Consider the following 26,632-nt stretch of genomic DNA (forward strand, 5'->3'; position numbering starts at 1 on the left):
TTAGGCGTCTTCGGAAGGAAACGTTCACTTTAAAAATATATGGCTTGCGATGTGTTTGTATGAGGTTAATGAAATTTTAATACATTATAGCCAAATATATTGTTAATGTAAATCTCAAGTTACAACATTTTCCGATCACCCAGAAAACCACGATAGTGCAAAATAAATCAATAATCAAAAACTTTGTCATATCGTGGAAATTTCAATAAACAATACAAAATTCTTACTCATTATCTGTGTTACTTCAAAATAGGATCAAATAAGATCAAAATACAGGTATAGTACTGGAATAAACCAAGTTTAAAGGGCAATGTGCCTTCCATTTATTTTCTATAGTAAATGAGTGGTGAGTCATGAAAAAGAGCTAATTCATTTCAGGGAGTGAACAGTTCTGATCCAATCTCTAAAAAGAACAGTTTTGCCCATCTCTAATCACAAGAGGAGGAGGTATACTTGGGAAAGGCCGGGTGATACGGGAAGATTTCAGTTAGGTTTCATCATGGTCAGGCAGAGATACCGAAATCAGATACTGGATTGTAAGGCATGCCCAAGAGCAGATATAGTCAGTTCACAATACAGTAGTGATGAAGAGTGGGCTGAAGTTCAAGAGATTAGGCAGGAAGAATCAATACGCAAAAAAGTGGGATACGAAGTATTAAGGAATGACGAGATACGCTTGTAGTTCTCTACGGCTATAGATACAGCAATGAGGAATAGCTGAGTAGGGAATACAGTTGAAGAGGAATGGACATCTCTAAAAAGGGCAGTCAAAGAATTTTTAAAGAAAAACATAGGTACAAAGAATGTAAGTGCGAAGAAACCAGTGGTAACAGAAGAAATACTTCAGTTGATCAGTGAAAGACGGAAGTATAAAAATGTTCAGGGTAATTCAGGAATACAGAAATAAAAGTCGCTGACGAATGAAATAAATTCGGAGTGCAGGGAAGCTAACACGAAATGGCTGCGTGAAAAATGTGAAGAAATTGGAAAAGAAATGCTTGTCGGGAGGACTGACTTAGCATATACGAAAGTCAAAACGACTTTCCGTGAAATTAAAAGCAAGGGAGGTAACATTAAGAGCGTAACTGGGAGTCCACTATTAAATGCAGAGAAGAAAGAGCGGATACGTGGAAAGAGTACATTGAAGGCCTGTATGAGGGGAAAGATTTGTCTGATGATATAGAAGAAGAATCAGAAGTGGATTTAAAAGATATAGAGGATTCAGTATTAGAATTTAAGAGAAGGCAGAAGGGAGAGACAACATTCATCAGAATTTCTAAAATCATTGGAGGAAGTGGCAACAAAACGACTATTCACGCTGGTGTGTAGAATGTATGAATCTGGCAACAGACTATCTGACTCTCCGAAAAATATCATCCACACAATTCCGAAGACTGCAAGAGCTGACAAGTGCGAGAACTATCGCATAATCAGCTTAACACCTCATGCAACCAAGTTGCTGAGAAGAATAATATACACAAGAATGGAAAACAAAATTGAAGATCTGTTGGATGACGATCTATTTGGCTTTAGGAAAGGAAAAGGCCTCAGAGAGAGAATTCTGACGTTGCGGTTGATAATGTAAGCAAGAATAAACAAAAATCAAGACACATTCACAGGATTTGTCGACCTGAAAAAAGCATTCGACAGTGTAAAATGGTGCACTACGCTCGAAATCCTGAGAAAAATATGGGTAAACTATAGGGAGAGAGCCGCGCGGGATTAGCCGAGCGGTCTTAGGCGCTGCAGTCGGACTGTGGGGCTCGTCCCGGCGTAGGTTCGAGTCCTCCCTCGGGCGTGTGTGTGTGTGTGTGTGTGTGTGTGTGTGTGTTTGTCCTTAAGATAATTTAGGTTAAGTAGTATGTAAGCTTAGGGACTGATGACCTTAAGTCCCATAAGATTTCACTCACATTTTTATAGGGAGAGATGGGAAACATACAATATGTACAAGGGCCAAGAGGGAATAATAAGAGTGGACGACCAACAACTAAGTGCTCGGATTAAGAAGGGTAGAATACAGGGATGTGGCCTTTCGCCCCTACTTTTCAATCTGTGCATCGAAGAACTTATGACGGAAATAGAAGAAAGGTTCAGGAGTGGAATTAAAGTTCAAGGTGAAAGGATGTCAATGATAAGATTCGCTGAGTGAAAGTGAAGAAGAATTACATGATCTGCTGAATAGAATGTACAGTCTAATGAGTATAGTATATGGATTGAGAGTAAGTCGAAGAAAGACGAAAGGAATGATAAGTAGCAGAAATGAGAACAGCGAGAAACTTAACATCACGACTGATGGTCACGAAGTAGATGAAGTTAAGGAATTCTACTACCTACGCAGCAAAATAACCAATGAGGGACGGAGCAAGGAGGACATCAAAAGCAGAATAGCACTAGCAAAACAGGGCATTCCTAACCGAGAGAAATCTACTAATATCTAACATAGGCTTTAATCTGAGGAAGAAATTCCTGTGAATGTACGTCTGGAGTACAGTAATGTATGGTAGTGAAACATGGACTGTGGGAAAACCGGAACAGAAGTGAATCGAAGCATTTGAGATGTGGTCGTATAGACGAATGTTGAAAATTAGGTGAATTGATAAGGTAAGGAATGAGGAGGTTCTGCGCAGAATCGGAGAGTAGAGGAATATGTGGACAACACTGACAAGGAGAAGGACAGGTTTATAGGACATCTATTAAAACATCAGGGAATGACCTCCATGGTACTAGAGGGAGCTGCAGAGGGCAAAAACTGTAGAGGAAGACGGAACTTGGAATACATTCAGCAAATAATTGAGGACGTTGATTTCAATTGTTACTCTGAGATGAAGAGGTTAGTGCAGGAGAGGAATTCGTGGCGGGTCGCATCAAACCAGTCAGAAGACTGAAGGAAAAAAAAAAAAATTCAAAGAGTGCATCAGGAGGGCGACAGAAAATGAGTGTTTGGGAGGTGCAGAGATCAACTTTCTGTGCGATGTATGCATTACACGTCACAAGGTGGATATCGTCGACATTCAGGACATATTCAAAACAAACCATTAACTTGCACCACGAACACCGAATGAAAAATGGCACGGCACAGTGACCACAAAGGTTCACACCATCAAGCTGAAAGGCGAACTCCTAGGAAGTTACAAATCATACGTTCAGCTAGGTAATCCAGTCTTGGAGAATGTATATAGAAACATTTTACTGTAACGTGGTGATGAGAATTGATGGAATGTTATGGCATGCAACCGAATGCGAAACAGCCTGGAGGTTATCGTAAAACTGGCTATCCTCTAAGGCGTAATTGCAGATAGTACGATAATATGTTTCATAGGCACGGAAAACACAAACACCCATAGGTTGTAAATTTGTCCAGTGGTTCCAGGTGGTATAAAGTGCAACGTCACATACTATGCAGGAGGGAATGTTTGCTCTAAAGGAGTATAATTTTTATACGCAGACCAAGAATCAAGCAAAAGCAAGTTCTTTTGACCAGCTATTGGCCAAAAGCAATGCTCATACGATAGTTTTAATCTGTTACGCCTATTTTCCCACTGTTGATTGCTGTGACGTAAATATTCCCTACTGTCCTTGGAAGAGCGCGTACACGAGAAGGAATCGTAGGGGGCAGGGCCTTCCCAACTTCTCGCAGCACACTAAATCACTTTCCAGCCAAACTTACCATCCAGATTAACACTCGAAATAATTGCATACGAATACGTTAAGGCACTGATGTTAGCTAATCTTGATACAACTCCCTTGGTACCTCTGTTTCCAGGGTTCCTTCCATATACATTTCCGCTTCAAATTTCGATTGTTCAGAGCTGAACACAAATTCTTTACTGAACGATGGGATAAGTTTGTTTACCTCATCTAAAAATTTTCGGGCCGATTCTGCGGTTTGCTGCGCATCGTCAAGTTGGCGCGTTGTTTGACGTTTCTTTATCTTATCTCTTCCAATTTTATAGCATTGTTTTAAGTCATGAAATCATCCATTGCTATCCTTGATACTACTATAATCTATGTCGCGCGCAATTTCATGTGCATAACGTGGTAGATCACTATCATATATACCCTGGAAATTGTTTGACATTTCGTTATCTTACGTGGTTTAACTAAACAGCATTGTTTGAAGTCATGCAACCATCCACTGCTTCCCTTGAAACCACTATAATCTACGGCTCGCTCTATTTGATGGCCCGGGGTCCACACAAACGTCGCTGAACGAACACACTCGGCGAGAGCAAAAACAGCATCCTGAATACCGCGCACCAAAGGATCCCGAGAAAAACACTGGTCGAGTGCTTGCAATCCACTCAGGGAGTCACTGCATATGACAAATGACTCCCCAGAGCAGGAGGAAAGGTGAGCGAGTGCACGAAAAGAGCAACCAGCTCCGCAGTGAAAACACTGCTCCCACAAGGCAGGGAATGCTGCTCAATGTAGTCGCCGTGGAGGAAAGCACACCCAGTGCGTCCACCGACCACAGAACCATCGGTGTAGACTACATCTGCGTCGCGAAACAAGGCAAGAAGAGCCACGAATTCTTGACGAAGAGTGGCAGGTGAAACGGAGGACTTGGAGTCGCAGGACAAATCCAAGCAAAGCCGCAAGCGAGGGAGCGACCAAGGAGGGGTAGAGGAAGAGGGCCGGAAGGATGGAGGAAGGGGAAAGGACTCGAGTGAAGAGAGAAGGGAACAAATGCGGACCGCAATCGGGAGACCCGACCTAGGCGACCATCGTGGGGAGGGGAGTGTAGAAGATGGAAACAGGAGCCTGCGGTTTGGGTGGTCGGGCGAGGCATGGACGCGGGCGATGTATGACGCAAGCAACTGTTGTCGGCGGTATCGTAGGGGAGGGATTCCAGCTTCTACAAGAGGCTAGTCACCGGACTAGTGCGGAAGGCACCTGTCGCTAGGCTGACGCCACAATGGAGAATCGGGTCGAGGATCTGCAATGTTGAAGGTGCTGCTGAGTCGTACACCACACTCCCATAGTCGAGATGGGACTGGACTAAGGCCTTATGGAGCTGTAGGAGGGTTGTTCGTGCAGCCTCCCAAACAGTGTGGCTGAGGCAGCGAAGGATGTTGAGGTGCCGCCAGCACCGTTGTTTAAGCCCGTGAAGATGAGGTGTGAAAGTGATCTGAGCATCAAACAGCATGCCAAGAAAGCGATGCGTCTCCTCAATATGGAGTTCATTGGCAAGATAGAGCTCTGGATGGAGGTGGACCGTTCGACAAGGACAGAAATGCATCACTCGGGTCTTAGAGGCTGATAACTGAAAATCATGGTTGGATGCCCAAAAATGTGCCTTACGAATAGCTCCCTGCAACCGCCGTTCAGCGACACTGATGCTTGGGGAACTGTAATAAAGACAAAAGTCATCGACATATAGAGAGGAACAGACTGATGGGCCCACCACAGCCGCAAGACCATTAATTGCCACCAAAAAGAGGGGAACACTGAGAACTGAGCCCTGCACGACACCGTTCTCCTGAATATGAGCAGAGCTAAAATAAGTGCCAACTCTAACCCGAAAGGAGCGATTGGAGAGAAAATTCCGTAGAAAAATCGGAAGTGGACCCCGTAAGCCCCATTCGTGCAGCGTAGCAAGGATATGATGGCGCCAGGTGGTATCGTACACCTTCCGAAGATCAAAGAAAACAACAACTAGATGTTCTCGCCGGGTAAAAGCTGTACGAATAGCCGACTCTAGCGAGACTAAATTTTCGATCGCTGAGCGGCCCTGACGGGAACACCCCTGTTGCTGGGCTAGGAGGCCCCGAGCTTCGAGTATCCACACGAGCCGCCGACTCACCATCTGTTCCAGGAGTTTGCACATAACGTTGGTGAGACTGATAGGGTGATAGCTATCAACCACCAGCAGATCTGCACCAGGTTTCAGCACTGGGATGGTAACGCTATCCTGCCGAGTTGGGAAAACGCCCTCCATCCAGATGCGATTAAACAGGGCGAGTAGTTCTCTCTGACAGTGCACCGACAGATGGAGAAGTAACTGGTTGTGAATTCGGTCTGGACCTGGAGATGTATTGGGGCAAGCTGTAAGGGCACTTTGGAACTCCCATTCACTAAACGGGGCATTGTATCGTTCCCAACGGTGCGTGCGAAACAACAACTGTGTATGCTCAGCCTGCACTTTAATGGCGCGGAATTCTGCGCTGTATCCTGCTGTCGCAGTATTACGAGCGAAGTACTATGCCAGATGTTCGGCGATGGCGATTGGGTCAGTACAAAGTGTACCCCGAAGAGAAAGGCAAGGGACAGACGCATGAGGGCGAAAGCCATAAATGCGCCGAACCCGCGACCACACCTGAGATGGGGAGGTGCGAGAACCTATGGTGGCAACATATCGTTCCCAGCAGTCCTGTTTTCTCCTCTGGATTAACCGGAGTCCTGGCCCACAGCCATTTAAAGGCAACCAGATTCTCTAGGGAAGGATGACGCCGATGTCGTGGTAGGGCTCGCCAGCGGTCCCAGATAGCTTCTGCAATCTCTGGTGTCCACCAAGGGACTGACTTACGCCTTAGGGTGCTTGAAGAGCGGGGGACAGTTGCCTCGGCAACAGAAACAATGGCCATAGTGACCTCATCCACTGCCAAATCAATGTCACCAGGAAGTGGGGCAATGGCCATAGTAGCTGACGTGTAGGCTGCCCAATCACCTCCACAAAGAGACCATCGTGGCAGCTGGTCAGGGGGTTGGGATAGAGGAAGAGAAACCAGGACAGTAAAGTGCTCACTACCACAGGGGTCGTCGTGGACCCTCCAACTGAGCTATGGAAGAAGACCTGGGCTACTAAGAGAGAGGTCAATGGCCGAGTATGTGCCATGAGTCAAGCTAAAATATGTGGGAGCACCAGTGTTAAGGAGGCAAATGTCCTGCTGTGCCAAGAGAGCCCCAACATTCCTACCCTGGCCCAAGATCTGGGCCCCAACCCATAAAGGGTGGTGGGCATTAAAGTCCCCAAAAAGGAGGAATGGCGAGGGGAGCTGGGCAAACAAGGCAGCTAGGTCGGCCAAGAGGGACAATCTCATCTGGGGGAAGGTAGAGGGGACAGATTGTAAGCTCCATTCCTGCCTGGATTCTAACAGCCACAGCCTCGAGAGCCACGTGACGTGGCACTGGGGCACTAGGAACAGTGACAGGAACATAAACACAGACACCACCAGACACCCAATCGTATTCTACGCGGTTCTTATAGTAACTTCGGTAGCCACAGAGGGAGGGGGTCCGCTGAATAGGAAACCAGGTTTCCTGTAGGGCCAGACAAGTGGCAGGGAAGTAGCACAAAAGCTGTTTCAACTCAGCAAGGTGGTGGAAAAAACCACGGCAATTCCATTGAAGGATAATGGTATCTGACTGTGAAGACATGAAAGAACCTGGGGGGGTGGGGATAGGTCATGCCTTAGAAGCACTCGCCGCCACCAATTGCGAAGTAGCCTAATCAACTTCCATAGGAGCTTTGGGTCGAGCAACATCTAGCTCCTGAGTGGACACTAGGTGCTCCACATCATCTTCAGGTGCAGTGGTGAACTCCTTTTATGTCTCTATGTCCTTCTCCTTTTGCTTTTTCTTCTTTTTGGTAGGGTCCCATTTGTCCTTTGGTTTATCAGGCTGTGTGGGCTTTTCCGACCCAGTCTCATGGACCGAGGAAGACCTGGAAGCTCTACGACCCTCAGGTGGTGGCTTTTTCAGCTACTGGCTGACATCTGGAGAGGCAGTAACTGTGGAATGGAGGGCACCAAGCGATCACTTCCACGCGACGGGAGCCGGAGGAGGCGGGAACTTCTCCAGGTCAGAGGTGGGGATTGATGTCCCCATAGAAGGAGGGGTTGTTACTCCTAATGTTGAAAACAGGGGAGTAACGGAAGAGGGTGTTCCCCCATCTACCAGAGGGGCAGGAATAGACGGCCGGGTTGGAGGGTCCACAAAAAGTGGCTGAGCTTGGGGGCTCAATGCCAGGGATGGAGACATCAAAGCTGCTGCAGCATACGTCGATGAAAGGCTCACAGGGTGAAGTCGGTCGTACTTGCATTTAGCCTCTGTGTAAGTGAGCCTGTCCAAGGTCTCATACTCCATAATCTTCCGTTCTTTTTGATAAACCGCGCAGTCTGATGAGCAAGGTGAATGTTTCTGTCCACAGTTGACACAAACAGGGGGCGGCAAACATGGGAGTTCAAACCAGCGCATGGGAGGAGGGATGTAAGGCTTAACATCACATCGACATGTCATCACCTTGCCCTTCTCGGGCAGGGTGTCACCCTCAAAAGCCAAGATGGAGGCGCCGGTGGCGACCCTACTATCTTTAGGTCCCCTGAATACACGTCGTACAAAGTGGATACCGCGGTGTTCCAGATTTGCACGGAGCTCGTTGTCAGACTGCAACAACAGGTCACAATGAAAAATAAGTCCCTGAACCATATTGGGGCTCTTATGAGGCGTAATGGAGCCTGCAACAGCACCGAGCTTGTCACAAGCAAGCAATGCCCATGACTGTGCTGGGGATGTTGTCTGTATGAGGACTGCTCCAGACCTCATTTTAGACATGCCCTCAACTTCTCCAAACTTGTCCTCTAAATTTTCCACAAAATACTGAGGCTTTGTGGTCAGAAATGAGTCCCCACCTGTTCAGCTGCAAACCAGAAATCGAGGAGAATACGTCTCACCAGGTAATTTAGACTGCCGTTCCTCTCCTGGTGTGGGCAGGGAAGGGAACAATTGGGGGTCATACTGTAAAGCATTGAACTATCCTTTCTTAGAGACTTGTGCTTGCACACTATTCGTATGTCTTTTCATGGTGGGCCCACGAGCAGCTAGGGAAAGGAATGTCCACCCAGACAGAGCCCTGCTTCCCTGGGTAAGCCTAATACAACCAGGGGGCGGCAGGTTCCCCAGAGGTCGCCCGCTAGCAGCTGTTCTACATCAACAGCCATGCGTCTCCTCGGCGCGCAGCACACCTTTAGATTGAGGTTTTTTTATAGTGATTCTCGCGACCCAGGCAGTTAAGCCAAGATCCCCAGGCTCTGTACCGTCCAACGTTCCACAGTCGCGCCTTACGGTGGTCGTTGAAGCACGCTCAGAGCTTACGGTACTGAGGACTGGTGGCGCTTCCCAGTCCCCAGCTCAGGGACCCCGGGGTCACCAAGCCCGTACCCAGCAACTAAATGCTGAGCCCCCTAAGGGTAATCATTTGGGGAATTGCCCACATAAGCTAATAGCGCAAACATATGATAGTGCAGCAGTCATGAGTGGTTCGTCACATTGGGGTGCAGGCTCTTGTCAAGGAAAAGTTTTCCAATGCTTCATACATTCATTGTTATGCCCACCAGTTGAATCTCATTATGCTCAAAGCCGCTTCCAATAATAAAAATGTGCGAATATTCTTCACTAAACTTCAGGGACTTTGCAGCTTCTTTTCAGCATCTCCTCAAAGAACAGCAGTTCTCGACGAAATAGTACGAAACGACGTTCAGTGCCTACTCGTTGGAATTTTCACTCAAGGAGCGTCAATACTGTTTTCGAATATAGTGAAGATATTATCACGTGCATGAGTAATATGAGCCAGGGGGGAAAACTGTGTAATGAGAACACGATCCTGCAAGCCTGTGGCTTGGTAACAATTTTGAAGGATGGAAAGTTCATTTTTTGGGTTTCATTTTTTCATAAAATCTTGATCCATGTGGATATTTTGTACAACCAGCTACAAAAAAGGGATATTGACCCAACTTACGCACAAAATCAGCTGACAGCTTTTAAGCGTGAAATTGCGAACATTAGGGAAGGAGTGAGTGAAAATTCAACAGGTTTACACGAGTTCCATAAAAGAGGGAGAACTGAATGAAGATGGCGCAGCGATGTGTAATCTACTGCGGGAGGCAAAAGAAGTATGTGATGTCATAAGTTGCGAGGAAAAAGAAACATTCAAGTTCCCTGGACACCTAGTTGCAGCCTCTCTCTTTCTACCAGAGAAATTCGCTACTTACTCTTCCTGTTTTCCAGAAACTTCTTTCAGAGCTGCTATAGAATGCTGCTCTTTTTTTGGAAGCAAAGAAACTTCGAACAGAACTCTCTGTTATTTATGGAAGAGAGGAGTTCAAAAGCTTGTGTGGAGCTTTGAGCTTTCTGGATTACATAAGAGACAATAATCTTTGTGATACACTGAGCGAATCTGTGAAGCTCCTGAAAGCGATAATTACAATTCCAATGACCACACCAGAAGCAGAACGTTGTTTTTCTTCGCTGAAACGCATCAGAACCTACTTGCGGAATACTATGGACCAAGAAAGACTATCAGCACTTGCGATGCTCTCTATTGAGCGAGACCTCGTCTTAGGAATTGCAGACATCAATCAAAGAGTGATTGAAAGATTTGCAAATATGAAGGAAAGAAGATTGGAGTTCCTGTACAAGTGATCACCACCACATTCAAATTTAGAGATAAAATCGAACGGCGTTAACATCAGTCCTGCTGAAAAGGTTAGTAAGGCATGCCTTTTTGAGTACATAGAGCTGCAGTTGATTTTAATACCTTTTATTCTGCAAAAGTAATACTTTTTTCTGTGTACACCTTTTGGTTTTATTATGAGTAGATGCAGGAGTGACACGAGCGAGCAGTCTTTATATCAGGCATTACAAAAACATGAGCATTCTCTCTTTTGTTGATGTTTTCCTTCGTGAGCAAAGTGCACCACTTTCTTCTCTGGTCACGAGCCGCCGCTGATGTACAGTACAGTACAGCGCGTAATAAATGCAGGACTGTTCCCTGACAAATTTCGTTCAAACCGTCGACCACCATGTGCATGGCAGTGTGTTTCAGCGACGCACCATCGACTGTCTTACACGCTCAAGAATTCCAGGCGTTTTGGCGTACTACTTCGGCGTCTGCGATAATCCAAACAACCAGATCCGTGCGAATATCACCCGGAATCTCGTAAATTCGGCTCTGCACTTGCATCCAGAAGAAGGAGTCCATTTGCGTCATGTCAGGCGACCAAGCTGGCCAAGGAAGAGGACCGCCACGACCAAAACAATATTGTAACTACTGTACATCGATTGGGTTCCTAACATCGAGTGCAAAGTTAGAGCGTGAAAAAAAAATTATACTCAACGAATATCACCGACATTTGAAATTTTGTGCACGATTTTCAGTGCAATACAGATACAAAGCTAATTGGAGAAAGAAACCAATGGAAATGCAATAATCACGTAACGAGCTGCAGGAGAGTTTGGGACCTTCGTATTAAAATACTTAGAAGGTATCCCTGAACAATCTTTGAAAGAAAGTTCTGGTACAGCGTCCCCATATGGAAGAACCATTTTAAATAATGTAAAATTTTACACGCATCACCGTGAAGAACATCCCATGTGGCATCTGATTATTAATTTTCACACGTGTTACGATGAAAATGTGATAAACACTGTTGATGTGAGAAAAAGTGTGAAAGAATTTTATTTACCTACGCAAAGAATTAACAGAGTGCCGTAACGTCTGTGAATAGCATATTATGTAATAAACTCTGAGGTCTTCTTCTTAAAAGGATGCACAAGATCGGACATTAATGAACCTTGTTCTCTGGAGTAGCCGAATGTAGACGCATATTACTTACGCTGTTGTATACGGTCTGTATTGTGAGAAATAACAATAATATATGTATTAGGCAATACGTTGCGGTTATTTATGTAGTAATGGCACCCTCCATCTCAAATATTTAAGCATTTGTCATGTTTTACGTAAGACTGCAGCTTCGAGAAATAACATAGTTGGCGCGCAACAATACGCCGCCATTATGCGGCAGACTTAATTTTCTTTAAATTGTGAGACAGGAAAGTAAATTATACATTCTGATTTTCGGCATATTAATGAATGGGAGCAACATAATTTAAAGTCAGTTTGCAGTTTCTTAATGAGTATTTTCGCAACAGGCTGTGGCATGTTCTTACGTACCGATAGAAATATTTTCACTAAGAATGATGTTCATCAACCTTATTCGAGGCTCTCTAAAGCATTAAAATTAAGACAGCAAAAATTTAAATTCAGAGAACATGATCTCAATTAACAGAAGGGATAATTAAATAATTTTTCCATTTTTTGCTATTGCTTGTACTTCTCTCTACCACGTACAGCCATATACGTAGCACATAAAGATTTACTTTAAAAAGTAAAAAGAGAGAAATATTTAACAGTAGCGGGACAGTATACTGGCTCGCCCAGTATACCTAGACCGTTACACGCCGACCACAGGCCATGAAAAGCACTCACTACCGTGGCAAGTTTCTCTCTCTCTCTCTCTCTCTCTCTCTTTCTCTCTCCCCCCCCCCCTCCCTCACCCTCCCTCTCTCTCTCTCTCTCCCCCCTCTCTCTCTCCCTCTCTTCGTTGACCTAGCGCCTCCCAGCGACAGCTGGGTTACATTGTTTTAATCTTCTGTTTGTATTCTGAAGCAAAATATTTGATATTAGTCACCCATTTGGATCTCCGGAAGGGGGACTGCCAAGAGGGAGGCGGCCATGAGAAAAAGATAGAATAACCCACCATGGGATTACGTGTGACGAGTCGGGCCATGGGATGTCAGAAGTATCAACGTAGTAGGAAAGCTAGAAAATCTAAAAAGGAAAATGCAAAGGCTCACTCTACATGTAGTGAGAGCCAATGAAGTGAAATGGAAAAAAGATAAGGATTTCTTGTCAGATGAATATAGGGTAATGTCAACAGCGGCAGATAATGATATACCTGGAGCAGGATTCGTTATGAATAGGGAAGTGAGTGAGCTGCTGTGAAAAATTCATTGTTCTCATCAGATTCGACAACAAACCAACTCCGAGAACGATAGTTCAGGTATACATGCCAACGTCGCAAGCAGCAGATGAAGACAAAGAGCAAGTATATTACAATACTGAACAGGTAATTCAGATGAAAATTTAATAATCATGGGGCACTGGAACACAATTATTGGGGAAGGAATTGAAGAAAGCGTTACGAGAGAATATGGGCTTGGCAGTAGGAATGACAGGAGAAAGACTAATTGAATTCTGCGATAAATTTCAGACGGTAATAGCGAATAATCCGTTCAGGAATCACAAGAGAAGGAGGTATACTAGGAAAAGACTCGGAAACATTGGAAGGTTCCAGCTTGTGGAGTTTCAAAAGTCTAATCAGAAAACATCGCGTTTCTTTACCGCTTGAGCGACGCCAGGTAAGAAATGTTAATATATGTATTTATTTGTTTGTAGTATGTAAAGTGGAGACTTGTTATTTAAAAAGATTTTGTTTCTTTTCTTTCATGTGGATCGTCGCAGCAAAATGATCCAGTGGGGGACTCCAGACGCGGCGGACGACGAGAGCTAACCACTTATTATTGCATCGTAGTCGACTCCCGGCGGCTGGAAGAACCGTTGAAACATCATACTGACCATTATTAAAATATGTTTTATGTTTTTTTTATAAAATGAAAAGGAGTTCAATGTTGAATGTGGAATTATAAAGTTTGTAATTGGATGTCAATTGGTTATCAATTGTTAAAATAAACTTCGAATTGGAAGTTAAAACAGTCAGTTGACTCTTGTTTCGACGTACATCATAAATAATACTTATGTGTGAAATTTGCAAATTTTTTTAAACTTCAGACTTCTTGAAGAGGTTCTGGCAGAATTTTATCAGGAGTGTGGACGATCTTCAATAATTAACTAGTTTAAAGTTTTATTAATGAGAAGTCGACACGTATTGACGTTTTGAAAATAATCGGTACTGTGAAGTGTATTAAATTTCTGTTTTAAAACTTTATCGGCGATTGTGGTCAAGAAGATCGGTTTTAAAGTGGAATATTTCGTTAAATGAGAACAAGATTGATTCTTTAGTGACATTAATTAATTATTTAAGGAAAAAATTAGGAGAATTTCAATTTATTCTGGCAAAGATATCAAGGAGTGTCAGACCGCACAATAAACATACAAAAACTCTGTGTGACTTTGTTGAACTGTTAAAAATATTTTTGCGATAAAACTATTCTACAACAGGAACTGGTGAATTTTGTAGCTTCTATCCTTATCTTCTAGGTTGAATCTGCTACAGCTTAATGTTTTTCTTTATGTATTTTTCAAGAAACTGAGAAAAGAACTTTAATTTGATCTGCGGCGGACCGTCGATATTGGGTACACGCTTAGGCTGTTGTGAAGCCTCTTCGTTTGCAGATTGCCTTTCTTTCCCCTGCTGCAGACATCGTTGCTGAGTTGCTGCGACAGGATCGGCGGTTCAGCGCAAGCTAGATTAGATCAAGGTCAGAGATTTCGATATCAGGTATTGGACAGTAAGGCGCAGGTGCAGATACAGACTCAGACCACAACTTAGTAATGATGAAGAACAGAATGAAGTTTAAGAGAATCGTCCGAAAGACTCAGTGTGGAAGGAAGTGGGCTACTGAGGTAATGAGGAATGACGAGATGCATCTGAAGTTCGCTAAGGATGCGGATACTGTGATAAGGAGTTCCAGAGAAGTATTTCAGTTGAAAAGGAGTGGATATTTCTCAAAATGGCAATCACAGACGTTTGACACATAAACATAGGTACAAGGAAGATAACTGCGAAGAGACATTGGGTAACAGACGAAATACTTCAATTGATCTACGAAAGAAAAAAGTACAAAATGTTCAGGGAAAGACAGGAATACACCAATACAAATCTTAAGAATGAAATAAATTGTACGTGGAATGCAGCCAACGCGAAGTGGATGCAGAAAAGAAATTATCGTCGGGAGGACTGACTCAGTATACAGAAAATCCAAAACAACCTCCCGCGAAATTCAAAGCAAAAAAGGTAACATTAAAGAGTGCAATGGGAATCCCACTGTTAAACTCAAAAGAGAAGGCGGACAAGTGGAAGGTGTACATTGAAGGCCTCTATGAAAGGGAGGGCCGGCCGAAGTGGCCGAGCGGTTCTAGGCGCTACAGTCTGGAACCGCGCGACCGCTACGGTCGCAGGTTCGAATCCTGCCTCGGGCATGGATGTGTGCGATGTCCTCAGGTTAGTTAGGTTTAAGTAGTTCTAAGTTCTAGGCGACTGATGACCTCAGATGTTAAGTCCCATAGTGCTCAGAGCCATTTGAACCATTTGAGAGGGAGGACTTACCTGATAATGTAACGGAAGAAGAAATTCGAGCCGATATGGATGACATAGGGGATACTATATTAGGGTCAGAATTTCAGAGCTCTCTGAAATAAGAAATTCAATAGGGGATACTATATTAGGGTCAGAATTTCAGAGCTCTCTGAAATAAGAAATTCAATAGGGGATACTATATTAGGGTCAGAATTTCAGAGCTCTCTGAAATAAGAAATTCAATAAGGCAGAATAAGTAAATTAAATTCTATTGGAATTTCTAAAATCGTTGGGGCAAGTCGGTATTCAAGTTGGTGTGTAGAATCTATGAGACTGGCGCCGTACTATCCGATTTTAGGAAAGATATCCACCCAATTCCAAAGATGGCAAGGGCAGATAAGTCTGAGAACTATCGTATAATCAGCTTAACAACTCATGCATCCACGCTGCATGCAGGAACAATACACAGAGGAATCGAAAAGAAAATTGAAGATCTGTATCTGTTAGGTGACGATCTTTTTGGCTTTAGGAAAGGTAAAGGCGCCAGACAGGCAGTCCTCACGTTGCACTTGATAATGGAAGCAAGGCAGGGGAAAAAATCAAGACAAGCTCACAGGATTCGTCGATCTAGGAAAAACTTTCACTAGTGTAAATTGGTGCAAGATGTTCAAAATTCTGAGAAAAATAGGGGTAAGCTATAGCGAAAGATAGGTAATATACAATATGTACAAGAACAGGGTGGATGGGGACGGTGGAGAATTCACGGTGTTGTACCGATCCCCCTAACCAACAATTCTGAGGTGCTGTCTCTCACCGAAACTGAAATTGAGCCTGTGGTACTCACTTCACCAGTTCTGGGAAACACGGAAACCTGTTTTTTTTTTTTTTTTTTTTTTTTTTTTTTTTTTTTTTTTTTTTTTTGGTCAGGTGTCGAGAGGAGGCAAACGCAAAAGGGTAGCGGTCTATTAATCGTCGATAGTTCAAACGTACGGCGAATGATGATACCTCATAGGGAAATGGCGCCAAGGGACAGGAAAGGGCACCACGTGCACTCAGTGTGTATTCCTGGAGGCCTCATTGAGCATGTTGAAGACGCTATTCCAGCAGTCATTGAGGGAACAAGGTGCAACCCACTGCAGATTGTGGCACACGTTGTAACAAATGATGCCTATCGTCTGAGCTCTGAGGTCATTCTTGGGTCATTCCAGCGACTGGCAGAGAAGGTTGAGAAGACCAGCCTTGCTCATGTACTTCCAACGAAGCCCACAATTTGCAGCATTGCCTCCAGAACTGGTTGTGGCTCTTTGGTTCTGAATCGAGTGGAGGGGCTGAATCAGATATTTCGAAATTTCTCTGACAAGCTAGGCTGCGACTTCCTGGATTGCACCATAGGGTTGAGAACCGTAGTGACCCCCTAAATGGTTTCGGGACTCTCTCCAACCAATCCAGATAGCTATAGGAAACCCAGAAGCATCAGTGTAAGATCGAAAGGAACGCCTCTCACAGGTGAGAGTATTAAAGTCCTAATGGTAAGCTGCCAAAGCATTCGCAACAAAGTGCCAGAGTTTGAAGCACTGGCGAAAAGCGGTGATGCTCACATAATACTGTGTACAGAAAAGTGGTTGAAACCTGAAATTGATAGTAAGATTTTTAGGGAAAATTTAAGTGTGTATCGAAAGGATAGGCAAATGGGAAATGGAGGAGGTATATTTGTTGCAGTAGACAAGAAACTTAAATTCACTGAGATAGAAACTAAAACTGCACATGAGATTGTTTGGGCACAACTCAGCATCAGGGGTGACATAGTATGATAACTGGATCCTCCTATCGCCCTCCAGACTTATCTCCTGACGTAATCTAGAGGAAACCTCTGTTCGCTTGAACGTAAATTGAGCAACCATACTGTAATCATTGGTGGAGACTAATCATCCAACAATTAATTGGGAAAATCAGTATTTTGTTAGTGGTGGGCGTGATAAGACATCATGTGAAACATTACTAACTGCCTTCTCTAAAAACTACCTAGTACAGATAGTTAGGAACCCCACTTATGTTGAAAATAAGTTGGACATGATGGCAACGAATAGACCTGGCCTCTCTGAGGCTGTCTCCATCGAAACCAGCATCAGTGACCATGATGCGGTTGTGGTAACAATGATTATCAAAGTACAAAGAACAACCAAAACAAGCAGAAAGATACACATATTCATTAATGTAGATAAAAAATCAGTAATGCCATTGCTCAATGAGTAACTTGAAACTTTCGGTACAGTGCAGGGACACGTAGAGGAACTATGGCACAAGTTTAAAAGAATAGTTGACCACACACTGGATAGATATGTACCTAGTACAACAGTCCCTAATAGGAGGGCCTCCATGGTATACAGTCACTCTAAAGAAACTTTTAAAGAAACAGAGATTACTGTGTAATAGGTGTAAAACAAAACGTAGGACTATAGATAGATAGATGCTGAATGAAACGAGTTTGGCTGTCAGGAGAGCAATGCGTGATGCCTTCAATGACCACCGTAGCAGAATATTGTCCAGTGATCTTTCACAAAACCCAAAGAAATTCTGGTCGTATGTAAAGGCTGTTAGTGGCAACAATGTTAGGGTCCACTCCCTAGCGAATGAGACAGGAACTAAAATTGAGGGTAGCAAAGCAAAGCTGAAATGTCCCTTTACAATGGAAAATCCAGGAGAATTGCCTCAATTTAATTCTCATACCACTGAAAAGATGAATGAAATATGTATTACTGTCAGTGGTGCTGAGAAACAGATGAAACCGTCAAAACTGAAAAAAGCTCCAGAGCCCAATGGAAAGCCTATCAGATTGCATAATGAATTTGCGGCTGAGTTAGCTCCTCTTTTTAACTACAATCTATCGTAGATCCGTCGAACTAAAAACCATGTCCAATTCTTGGAAAAAAGCACAGGTCACACCCTTCTACAAGAAGGGCAGTAGAAGCGATCCACAAAACTACCCTCCAGTATCCTTGCCATCGACTTGTTGTAGAATCTTACAACATATTCTGAGCTCAAACATAATGGGGTACCTTGAAGAGAATGCCCTCCTCAATGCCAACCAGCACGGATTCCGAAAACATCGATCATGTGAAACCCTACTTGTACTTTTCTACTTGACATACTTAAAGTTTTGGATCAAGGCAATCAGGTAGATGCAGTATTTTTTGATTTGACTCAGTACCACACCACGTTTATTGTCAAAAGTACGATTATATGTGAAATTTGTGACTGGATTGAGAATTTTTTTGGTAAGGAGGACACAGCATGTTATCTTGGATGGAGAGCTATCATCAAATGTAGAAGTAACTTCGGATGTGCCCCAGGGAAGTGTGTTGGGACAATTTCTGTTCACGATGTATATTAATGATCTTGCAGACAATATTAATAGCAATGTCAGGCTCTTTGCAGATGATGCAGTTATCTATAATGAAGTATTATCTGAAAGAAGCTTGATAAATATTCAGTCAGCTCTTGATAAGATTTCAATGTGGTGCAAAGATTGGCAACTTACTTTAAATGTCGAGAAATTTAAGATTGTGCACTTCAAAACCCGAAAAAACTTAGTATCCTATGACTATAATATCAGTGAGTCATTGTTGGATTCGGCCAACTCATACAAATACTGGGTGTAACACATCGAAGGTACATGAAATGGAATTATCACATAGGCATAGTCGCGGGTAAAGCAAGTGGTAGACTTTGGTTTGTTGGTAGAATACTGGGGAAGTGCAATATATTTACAAAGGAGACTGCTTACAAATCACTCGTGTGACCCGTCCTAGAATGTTGTTCAAGTATGTGGGACTAACGAGGGATATTGAACGTATACAGAGAAGAACAGCACGAATGATCACAGGTTTGTTTAATCCGTGGTTAGTGTCACAGGGATACTAAAGGAGCTGAACTGGACTCTTGAAGGCGGAAGTAAACTATCCCGACAACTTTTGTTAAAGTTTCAAGGACTGGCTTTAAATGATTACTGTACGAATACACTACAGTCACTCATATTTGAGTGCATCTAAAGGTACAAATTATTGTCGATATTATGGGATGGAAGATGAATTAAAAAACCCGGAAAATCAAGAATAATTCTGAAAAGCTGGTGCTCACTAAATACGCAGGGAAGTACTGTATCCTACAATTACGAGAGAAGCTTTCTGGAAAAAAATCTTTAAGAATAAACGTAAGGGTAGCCATTTCCAGTAACTTATGAAACGTTGGCCCTTAAACACACAATAAAATACGCTAATCATTTATCTTGTAGAACCACAATTTTCTTAATAATATATCTTAAGTGAATATCATACTCCCATTATATCAGTTTCTCGTCCATCTTCTTCCTTCAGGTTGAAAGAAGAAGGTAGAGCAATTACTATAGCAACAATGTCTTGAGCGTCCAAAATTTCGAACCAGACTTTGTACTGCACATTATTTTCGAGCAGTCTAGAGAGAACTTAAATAATACCGTTATTGCACAACATTATTGTACAGTAATATTGACCGGCTAGGGGCCACTTGAGTGAGATTTGTTGCGAGATCATATTGCAGTGTGAAAGATAAGAGAATATGTGAATATGTAAACTCTTCGTGTGATTCGATAAATTGTATCTGAGCTTATCTTCTTTCATAATACTGATAATATTGCTAACTATAAACCGCAATAATAAAATTCGGTTCTGAAGCCAGGGAAAAGGAACAAAATCCAAGATGATTTACATTCATAAAGAAGATTTTTGACAGACTTGATGCCCGAAACTGACAAATATCTTCGACTGTGCTCAGCAAACAGAAAAGTAGCAGCATTCGCTCGGGAGTAACCAAACCATTCATTCGCTATTTGCTTACCGCATTGTACATAGAGCTTATTGACATGCACATATGCTTTCAAGTCGTTGTTTGTAATGTTGAATTTTGGAAATAATGCTAGAGTAGTAGTAGCACAGTCTATGTTAGACTGTGGTAATAGGAGTGCACAAATGGTCGAGAATAGTAAATCCAAGGGCGGCAGGTTCCTTCCGAAATTTGGCTCAGTACCGTATCTACGCTTATAGTCGAAAATACGATCGTATGGGGTAGGAAAAGAAATTTATAAATGCATTAAGGATTTCTTGGTAAGGGAGGACGCAGCGTGTTAACTTCATCTGTGGGAGAACTTCACAAATGGTGAAAAATGAATGACAAATGCCTGAAGATAAGACGCAAACCATGCCTTGAAAGCTTCCTCAGTAATCTTCTAGAACCAACTTTAAATGAGAATTCCAGGAATATACTACAACCATACGGATCACGAAAATAAGATTGGGCTACTTACAGCACGCACAGAAACTCTTTACGAACTTATTCTACCCGTACTCCATTCGTGAATGGAACGGGAAGCAGCCATCATAACTGGTATAGTGGAAAGAACCGACCCCCATGTACTTCGCAGTGGTTTCCAGAGTATGGACGAAGATGTAGGTCAACAGATAGGTGTTGCAGAGCTCCAGCTCTCAAATCAATGGGCTGATACGCGGCGACAGGAGACATCCTCATTCCTAAACACCTTTGCAGTAGAACGTTATATTGTAGCCATTTCACGCGGCTGTTCACAGAGTGAGGTAGCGCATTCGGGAGGACGATGGTTCAAACCCGCGTCCGGCCATCCTGATTTAGGTTTTCCGTTCAGTTCCCTAAGCTGCTTCAGGCAAATGGCGGGATGGTTTCTTTGAAAGGGCACGGCCGATATCCTTCACTAATCCGAGCTTTAACTCTGTCTCTAATGACCACATTGTCGGGGGGACGTTAAACACTAATCTCCTCTCCTTCGCATATTAGTACCTCGTCTTTCTAATGAAACAACGTCAGGAACATCAAATTCACTTTACAAAACGGAGTACCATTTATTCGGAATGATATGCCTCGTGGCACGGCTCTATTTACGTCAATATAATTTCTATTACATGTACCCATGGCGCTTGAAGCAAATACTGCCTCTCCACTCACCTTCTGGTTTTGCCACGCGCTGTAGCAGTCAAGAGCCGTCAATTGACACACCGGTGCCCCGTGAGTCTGCCAAGTTCACACAAGCCGGAATCTTCATCATGGCAACGTCGCGGATGTATCAAATAGACGTCCGGTTAGACAGAACGCACGTGTTGTACTTTAAAACCAAAACAGTTTTACTTTGTAATAAGTGCAATAGTATAATTGTAGCTGGGATTGTAGCATGCACACAAGAATGAAACACGTATATTCTTACGATTTAAATAGCCACGAATGCAATTTTATGAAGAGCCATAAACTGTAATACACGAAACCAGAACATAGCGCAGAAGTCAATTATGCAGTAAGACGTGTGGAGGGCACATTAATTAGCGCAATTCTACGATTGATAAAAGTGTGCACGAACAAATCACTGTTACGCTGCGAATTTCTATTTCCAAGAGTGAAGTTTTTACACATACTCTTCACGAAAACAAAGATATTGTTCAACCGCATAGAACAGCACGATCAACTGCACATTAAAAACAAAACCTTTTCCAAGCCAATAAACGTAAAATATGATACTACATTGGTATTACGTAATGAGAAGTGTATCAGTTGGTTTGTAACGTCATTATGCAATCGTTTTCTTCATTAGAATTTCATTTGAGTCTATTTACTGGAGGAAGCAGTAACATTTCTAATTCGATGTCGAAAAAAAGCAGCAAACTTTTTATCTATTTCCTGGCGTCTTTAAATCCATTTGTGATTACTCCAAAGGCTCACAATTTTGAGAATTCGAGGGAAAATGTTGCTTTTAAGCAACCGTTTTCAAAGCTTTGTGGTAGAAGAGATTTCACATTGATATTTGACATTACTGTAAACTTTATGCTTTTCTTATACCACACATTCTAAATCAGGAGAATCAACAGGCAAAATCCAGAATTAGATACAATAGTGCAAAGCGTGTAGTTACTTTGATATAGGTTTCCAGCATAAATAAAGCATCACTATGTAACCAAATTTTTATTTTCCTTAAAATACATGAAGCTCCCTGTTACATGTGTTTGCAACTATGGTATCATTTTTTTTTTCGTTTTGCATTATTATTCAGCAGAATATTGGAAACAGATTTTTATTGGCTATATATTCGTACGTGCCACATCACTACACATGTCACATACTACACATCACCACACTACCATGTATCATGAAGAAACTGGTGCTTGACAACACTATTATTTTCAAAATTAAATTTAGAACCTGTTTTTGCTTACATATTTTTAAAATGTTTTATTCATAGGAATCTGATATCAGTACACACAATACTCATAGCCAGGTGGCATAATTTTATAACTGTTGAGGATAGCAAAGTTAAGCCACTGTGTTTAGGAACGTCAGAATAGAGGCTGCAGCAGTTACTTGATTTTAGAACTGTAACACAAGCTTCAAATGATCCTTCTTTTTATAAAGCCTTCTGTGCTACATACCCACAAACATAAACAAAAGCAGTATTATTATTGGCCATATAATTTCTGGCTATTTATGCACATTACCCTTCAAATTATGGGTTTTCTAGAGAAATGCAGTCATCCCTATCAGCACAGTCAGACTGGAACATTCCAAAATCATCATTCACACCATAAACCAATTAAACTCTTCACACAATTTCTTTTTTTTCAGATTCCCAAGTCTTGGTGTATGACATGTCATAGTTTGCCCCAGATAGTTGTTTGTACAATCCAAATCTTGCTTCTAAATTATCAGTCTGAAAGTTTCCAGTCAGAAAATTCCACTTTTTGAAATTATTGAAACATAACCGAGTAATGCAAAGAACTTCATTAGTGTGGCACAAAGCTTTGTGTGATCCTCTTAAAAGTGTTGAGCCCTTTACATTTAATGACTGCCACCTGCTTAATCAAAATTTGAAACTTTCTGAAAACTGTGGCATTGATTTATTGATCCATTTCATCTACAGCTGCACAATGTGCAAGAGATATTTGGATTTTTTTGTTAATATTAACAGTTTTACATATAATACACCTTTGTACACAATAACACACATTAATATATCAATTAATGGTGAATACTTAAATAAATGTTGTTACGCTATATACAGAGAGATAAAATACAAATGTTCTTCTGAATGAGACTACATTGGGTAAACACACAAAAATTTAGTTTTGTAGGTATTCATTTACTGTGTAAAAGCAGTGATCAACCAAGTACAACTTCAGTTTAGATTTGAAGTAACCAATGTTTTGTATGTGTTTAGTGGTATCTGGTAAGTCATTGTGTAGTTTGATACTAGGATGGATAAGGCTGTTTTGAAATAACTTTGTGTTGGTGCTTTGAACATGTACATCCAATTTTTGTCTCGTATCATAGCTGTGTATTGTGTGATTTTGAGTGATGAATGGTCTTTTTGTATGTAAGTTTTGCTTTAAATACATTGTATTTGCAAACAACTGTACGGAGTTTCTCACTTTCACTGTCTTCCATCAATCTGTAATTACTCATACAAACTGTACACTTCACTCTGCACTTCAAAACACTCACAGCAGTAACAGTTGTGTCATGAAAAACATTATTGGCCAAGCTTACATTTTGACATTCAGTGTCATTGGGATACAAATTTTTGTAATTGAGCTTTGGAGCTGCTTTTATAATAGGATTGTCTCTACATTCTGCCCCATATAAGTTTACCACACCAAAACACATAGCTTCTAAAACTTGATCACATTTCTGTTCAAATAAGGGGAAGATAAATATCTTGTCTGCACCAGCTAAGTTGTCCAGTATTTTCTTATGTTCTTAAATAGTTGCACAGTGTCATGCATGACTTATACCGGCATATTATCTTTACTATCAAAAGAAAAATGGACGTAATAATTGCTTTCATAGTTTTCTGTTATTTCATGAACAAGTTTTTATTTGAAGTATTGTTATTACATTATTATGACCTTAAGTCTACAAGACATTGCAGATTGTAAAATTGCTAGTGTTTTTCATATAATTCATGCCCAGACATGTTTTCCATTGGGTGCAATGAAACACTCTCCCTCATACTGCCAAATCAGATGACACTAGAAAAGCTAGAAGTGTTGTAGCTTCAGTTCTTACAAATTCTCAGGAATGCCAGTTATAACACCTCCCTTGAACTGAAACTTTGGATTAATATAAATTCATCCAACTGTAAAATATGTATTCTTTCCTCTTCGGGCAATCTGACTGCTACATTCTTAAGAAAATGATAATCACTTGACTTATTTTCTGCCAAAATGTTTAAGGAAGCAGTAAGTTTTTCCATTTGCTGTTCAAATGTAAAGAAAGAGTATAGTAATGTATTTATAGAGTAGTTACCTTTTCTTTTTTTGCCACATAACATAATTTGTTCTGACAAGAATTTGACACAAAGGCTGCTTCCATTGTCTTCAGTCAAATTTTGCTCCAAATATGCAAGCCAGTTTCTTAGTTTTGTGACACAATCATGCTCACAACTTTCCCTGGATGTTTCAATAGTTACATACTTCTGCAGAATGTTGTCTAGGTGTGACCACTGAGTTATTTTCAAGTTTAGAGGCACTACCTATTGCAGATCATGGGCACTTCTTACAATATTATTGCCAACATGTACTTGAACCCACATACAACTGCCAAATCTTTAGAGTAAATTGAATTTTTGGAATGCCTTCCACTGATGTCCTATAGAAACATATACAATCTTTAATTGCAGTATAGCACCACTTGTCACCTTGCACAATTATACTTAGTTTTCACACAGGTCTGTAAAACTTTTGATACCATTTTCTGCAAGCCACTCTTATGTAGATCTCTCTCTCTCTTTGTTTCATCTTCTTTCATTTGAATCTTTTCTAGAGTCAGACTTTGGTGGTTTGCTTAAATAATGCGGTAGGTTGGTGAAAATTCTTGGCATTTGAGCCATCTGTTAATTTTAGTCAAGCTCTTGAGTATTTATCATCATTTCCTAGCATGTCTTTAAATGTATCAAATTTTATTACATCCTCCTCTTTGAAATGCTTAGTGCAGACCACATATCTCTTGGTAGGTAACCAGTATTTTCTTGGGACGGCTTTTAACCATTCATGGTGCACATCCTTATCTGTTTGGAACAGGAATACTGTCATATAGTTTTTATTGCCACTGGAGCAGTAATTGCTTGAGCACCCTGAGATACAACATTTGTCTGGCACCTGAAGAAATATCATTAAATTAATGGTAATACGCATTTACTATAGATAACAAACTACTTGTCAGTAACATGCTCACCATGTGGCTTCCCACTGTACATTATATTTACGTATTGCTTAAACATATCAATCAGAAAACTCACTCTTATAGACAGACCAGTGACCTTTAGATGTCATGGGAAAAAGTTTAACAAAAGTAGCAGATCTCACAGCAAACAAAGCCAAACATTCACAGTCTGTACATCTCATAATACAGAACTGCATAAGTTCAATAGGCAGTCGTCACAGCATTGCCAGTTTTCATGACTCCAGCTTGAGTAATGTAGGCTACGCCAGTGACCTAGTTGTTTACATTCACCACACGCAAATTTTTGTTCTTTCCACTCTTTCGGCATCTTCTTTTTCCATATGTTAGAAACGACAAAACAGTTACGTCTGTTGTATTTTGTTCATGCAATTCAGTGGCACAAAATTTTTCAATAAATAAGTTCAAACTCTGGTTCTTGACTGGTATTGTGTCCCAGAGATTTTTAAAATTATACTTCTTTCTCAGCATAGATAAAATTTGACCATTTAATGTTCTCTCATACAATACATTCACTTCATGTCTCATTAATTCATCATTTAGATCTACAAATAAATTTTGCAGCTTCGTTAAATATTAGCTAATATCTTTTGTTTCATCACATTTGACCCAAAAAAGGTTCCAGTTAACATATTTAAACATCACATGCTTCTACATTCAAATTGCACACAGAGTTTTTGTCGTATTTCTTTAGCACTGCACATCATCACAAGTTTAGCAACTGGTTTGCTTAGTACACTTTCTATCGAACTAACTGCTTTTACATAATTGTTTTGCCATTGTGTGTATGCTGCCTTCTATTCACTTGTTAATTCCTGAGAGAACACTACAGATTTGCATGTACTGATCAAATTATAGGAATCATGCAAATGTTTTGATGTGAGCTTTTCCCAGGTCTCATGATTTATGACTGGGCAAAAGCTATTCGAGCAGCTTTCAGTGGATGGTTGCAACTAGTTTCAACTGACCAGGAGTTTTTCTTCTGGTGACTCAGAAGTGTTTAATAACCTTGCTCCAAAGAGGTATGCCCACACATGAGCAAAGCTTTTTGTGTTCAGTCTTGTAACCTTCTCATTGAAGAAAATAAGTAGGGGAACATGGAGCAGAGTTAAACAAATAATATAAATTGAGTTGTAAATCTACTTATATTTATGACAATAACATTGTAAGACACAGGAGAAATAGGTACTTGTTGGAATATTGTAGAACACAACTGTTAGAGTCAATAAATTTTTCTGCTGTCTGTAATTATA

General features: G+C 41.5%; 1 protein-coding gene across 1 annotated transcript in view; it reads right to left on the minus strand.

Annotated features, from left to right (window-relative positions):
- The window catches only part of LOC126191416 (UDP-glycosyltransferase UGT5-like), a 90,875-nt gene extending 69,694 nt beyond the window's left edge, over positions 1–21,181 (minus strand). The window contains exon 1 of the mRNA XM_049932288.1: positions 21,105–21,181. The gene's annotated coding sequence lies outside the window, so the exon portion shown is untranslated. The remainder of the gene's footprint in view (positions 1–21,104) is intronic.
- Positions 21,182–26,632: the final 5,451 nt, after the last annotated feature.

The sequence above is a fragment of the Schistocerca cancellata genome, chromosome 6, assembly GCF_023864275.1.
Source record: "Schistocerca cancellata isolate TAMUIC-IGC-003103 chromosome 6, iqSchCanc2.1, whole genome shotgun sequence".
Classification (NCBI taxonomy): Eukaryota; Metazoa; Arthropoda; class Insecta; order Orthoptera; family Acrididae; genus Schistocerca; species Schistocerca cancellata.